The 4,620-nt window shown below is 37.7% G+C and overlaps 1 pseudogene; it reads right to left on the reverse strand.

The window, feature by feature from the left end:
• Window positions 1–2,484: 2,484 nt before the first annotated feature.
• Window positions 2,485–3,420, reverse strand: LOC103732417 (annotated as a pseudogene).
• Between the last annotated feature and the right edge of the window lie 1,200 nt (window positions 3,421–4,620).

Consider the following 4,620-nt stretch of genomic DNA (forward strand, 5'->3'; position numbering starts at 1 on the left):
AGGCTAACGCTAGGTTAGTAAATAGAACACCTTCCTCTTTAGTAGATCACAAACTTTTATACCTTTAGCATATTGGAGAAAGAACCCTCAAGTCATGGGGATAATCTGCTTGATTCAGTTTGTATTATATGCTAATCACATGTAAAATTACTATTGGTGTGATATGGGACTAAACAACTTGGCACCATGTCTTATTCAAGTTTTACATAAAATAACTACCTTACTACTAATATGTAGTATAAAATAAAAGTGAAAGCAGGCAGATTAAAGAATGATTAGTGAACATTATTATGGAAAATGTAGTGAATAAATGTTCTCAGAATGTATAAACTTTCTGATCCTAGCAGATCTGCAGAGAGGCAAGAGAAACTATTCTCATGCTTCAAAGTCAATACCCTGATCAAATGATGAGAACCCTAACTGGAATGGAACACCTTCAAGTGAGAGAAGACAGACAAATAAATAAACATGGGCACTATCAGGACACAGTGGTTATTGAAGATTTTCATGGGAATCTGTGGCTTTGGCATAGTGATAGAGCACTAGGACCAACCAACAGTGGGTTCAATCCCTGTCATCAAAAATTATTTCTCTCAGGTATGCATTTTAAATAATGTTTTTCATTGCTAGAAATTTACTGTAGGCTGTAGTTGCTTGGAAGTATTACTAAACTTCATACATTTTGCTCCTTAAACAGGAATTTTAGCTGTTGAAATAGTAGAATGTGAAGGCTGTTAGAGTATGCTTAAAAAGTACATAATTTTGAAATTTCAGGGAATTCCTCAGAATACTGATTTATTGTTCCTGAATATCAAAGAGTAATGTGAGAAATTTGAAAACACTGAGAAATGTGCTACTATTTCACTGTTTAAATCCGATTATCATTGTTGCTCAATGAACATACTCTGTTTAAATATAAATAAATTAGATAGCCATATTTCTTAGTACAGAACATCAACCAGGGGCTTCTCATCTTATTTTTCCATTGAACTCTGATACAAACCGCAGATGATGGAATCAGAAGATGGGAATACACATGTAACTCCTGTGGGTGTTCAAATCCCATCCCAACAATGATCTTCCTGTAATAAAACATTGTAAGAAATTTTATTGTCTGTTTCACTTTGTATTTTCTTTCAGATTACAGGTGGTTCCAACAAGTTATTATTTAAACATTAGGGTTAGCTGTTATTGAAGGTGAATACGAAATTGAACAATTACACACTTCAGTAACCTGGTGACTGAGGAAGCTTCTCTGGTAAGAGTGGAAAGATGCATTAGTCTATGGACATAACGATAAGGCATTAGGAGTTGTTTTAACACTACGTGGGTTTAGCAAAATAATATTAGTTGGCTCTTTTCTGTGGCTTCTGACCTGTTAAGCCACAGGTTCCAAGTTCTGATCTCAGTGTCAGGAATGGACACCATCTTGCGAAGTGGACCTCAAATCTAATCAGAAATTGTGTGTTTTCTCTCATAACACTCAGGCTAACATTGTACTAGGACAGTTCATATAGTAGCTGACAGGATTCTCATATGGGCAAGGTCAATGATCACTCCTTTCTTCCTGTAGCTTTCATAGTACCTTCAGCATTATGAAAACTGTGTGTAGTTTCTTCAGCAGTAAGTTTTACATGGCCTTCTGGTGCTAAAGCAGGAGTAGGGGCAATGGCCAGCACAGTTTGAATGCACATAGGACTGATCCCTGCTCAACAATTTCAAAAGAGGGTGTCCATTCCTAGCTCTGGATTTTTCTTTACATGTCTGCAGCATTTGCTTAGTAGGGGCATGTGCCTTGTTATATACTAATTCCATTTAATGTCTTTTTATAATATATATGCATATATTTAAGAAGCTTCATTAGTGGTAGGTTACCACATGACTTTTTCTGAAGGCTGTTAGGATTAGTTATCCCTCTTCACACCTCGCCTCTACCCTGCCCTCCCACCCTACACTATATTTTACCCTCATTCTCCATGACTCCCTTTCCTCCTTTTCATCTCTGCATATGATCTCCCTTCCCATGAAGCATCCTTCCACCATGGTCCTTTACAATTTTCCTGACCTCTATGGATCTTCCAATTGAAAAGCATATATCCATTTGCAATTATACATGAATTGTGTTAAATATAACTCACTGTGAAGTTATAATTTTCTAATTGATATTGAGAATATATATCATTAAAATTACTAAAAATCTCCATGCTTGGCTAAATACTTATCAGAACATATTTTTATTTATTTATTTTTGTTATTTTTGAGTGTCTTCTTATAGCCCCAGATGCCCAGAATTGTCTATATAGACCAGGCTAGGCTCAAAGTAACAGACATCTGCCTGTCTCTGCCTCCCCAGTGCTGGGACTACAGGTTTGCAACAACACACCTGGAAGAACATATTTTTTAACAACAGATATTCAGGTTTTAAATTAAGATTGACGAAGGTATATCAGTACTTCATCATACTCTACAAATGAACAGACATCTCTACAAAAATAATTTCTTAACAAGTTGTCTCTTCAGTGTTTCCTTAATCTCCTTATTCCTCAGACTGTAGATGAGAGGGTTCAACATGGGGATCACCACAATGTAGAACACAGACACCACCTTGTTCTGATCAGTAGAATAGCTGGACTTGGGCATCACGTAAATGAATGTGGAGGTCCCATAGAACAGAGTGACTACAGTGAGGTGGGCGGTGCAGGTGGAGAAGGCCTTCTGGCGGCCCTCAGTGGAGTGCATCTTCAAGATGGTGATGAGGATGTAGGTGTAGGAGACAGCTATGACTAACACTGTGATCACAGTAGCTGCGCCAGCAGAAAAGGAGGTAAGAAGTGTGGGGACACTGACGTCAGAACAGGAGTTCAACTAAAAATCACAGAAAAAGTGATTGATTCTGTTTGATCCACAGAAGACAATAGAAAAGAAGGAAAAGGTACTAGAGGATGCGGTAATAAAACCACCCATGTAAGCTCCTATAAGTAACTGAACACAGACATGAGTGGACATTTTGGTTGAATAAAGCAGTGGGCTACAGATTGCCACAAAGCGATCATAAGCCATGACAGCCAGAAGGTAGCACTCAACTGTCCCAAAGAAAGCAGCTGAGTCAAGCTGGATGACACACCCAAGGTAGGAGATGGTACTCCTCTCCACCAGGAAGTTAGCAAGCATTTTGGGGGTGACAGTAGATGAGTAGCCAATGTCAGTAGAAGCCAAATGGCTCAGAAAAATGTACATGGGGTGGTGCAGCTGAGGAGAGACTCTAATTAGCAGAATGGTGCTGAGGTTTCCAGACAAGGTCACCAGGTAGATGCACAGGATGATGATGAAGAGGGTGATTTGAAGGTCCGGGTCATCGGTCAAACCTAGTAAAAGGAATTCTGTCACTACAGTGCTGTTTCTATCCCCTGGGAGAACCATGGCTAGTGGAGTCATTTCCCCCATAAGCTGTGATGAAGATACAAACACATTTATAAATATGTAGTTTCATTATCATTAGTATATACATTAACAAAAAACCATGAAGAAAAGTATTTAGTAACAACTGTGGTTTTCCTCTGAATGCTCAGTGTTCATATATCATTGCGCTGAATGTCTTTTATAATTTAAACCTAGGGCTGGATAGATGTTTCAGCGGTTAACAGCACTGGCTGCTTTTGCAGAGGACTCAGGTTCAATTCCCAGTATCCACATGGCAGGTAACAACTGTCCATAATTCCAGTTCCAGGGGATCCAACAACCTCTTCAGATCTCCTCAGGCATTGCGCGACACAGGTGCACTTACACAGAGGCAGGTAATACACTCATGCATATAAGATAAAATAATAAATAAAATCTTAAATAAAGAATGCTAGAAATTAGTTTCATATGAAGTTTGTCTTTACATTTATACATAGTAAAATATATCTTAGTTTCTTCAAAGCTAAGGATTTAAAATGGGAGACTCATGAAAGTAGCAAAGTAATTAAAAACACGGCAAAGTGTCAAACATAAAAAGATATGATTAGCTAATAAGGACTTGAACATTTGATAACATTCAGTGAATTTTTACTAAATCACTAGTTTGTTCAAAATTTATGTGTAGTGTTATTTTTATTCCATCAAATACATTCATTAGTTCTAATTTATATGTGAGAAAATTTAAGTTGAACACAGTAATTATTTAAGTTTACATAAAAAGTGGTAGAATTAGACATGCACAGAGGCACATTGACCTCAGTCAATTCCTCCCAACAACTACACCATACATGAAGTGTTACAGTGAACTTGTTAGCACATGCAAATTGGAACAGATGTCAGCTTTCTGATGACTAATATGTAAAAGAAATTCCTGAGTAGTGACATTGATTATAAAGTCTATCAGTTAAGCAAGGTTATGTTTTCATAAAGTTTTAAAGAAGTAAATAATTTTGGGGCTGGAGAGATGGCTCAGCAGTTAAGAGCAGTGACTGCTCTCGCAGAGGACCTGGGTGATCCCCAGCACTCCTGTGGCTTAACTCCAGTACCAGAGGAATCTGAAGCAGTCTTCTGACCTCCACAGAATTGCACAACACGGGTGCACTCACATACATGCAGGCAATACACTCATACACATAAAATAAAAACAATAAATAAAATATT

Source organism: Nannospalax galili, unplaced genomic scaffold (assembly GCF_000622305.1).
Source record: "Nannospalax galili isolate Female #2095 unplaced genomic scaffold, S.galili_v1.0 scaffold2155, whole genome shotgun sequence".
NCBI lineage: Eukaryota > Metazoa > Chordata > Mammalia > Rodentia > Spalacidae > Nannospalax > Nannospalax galili.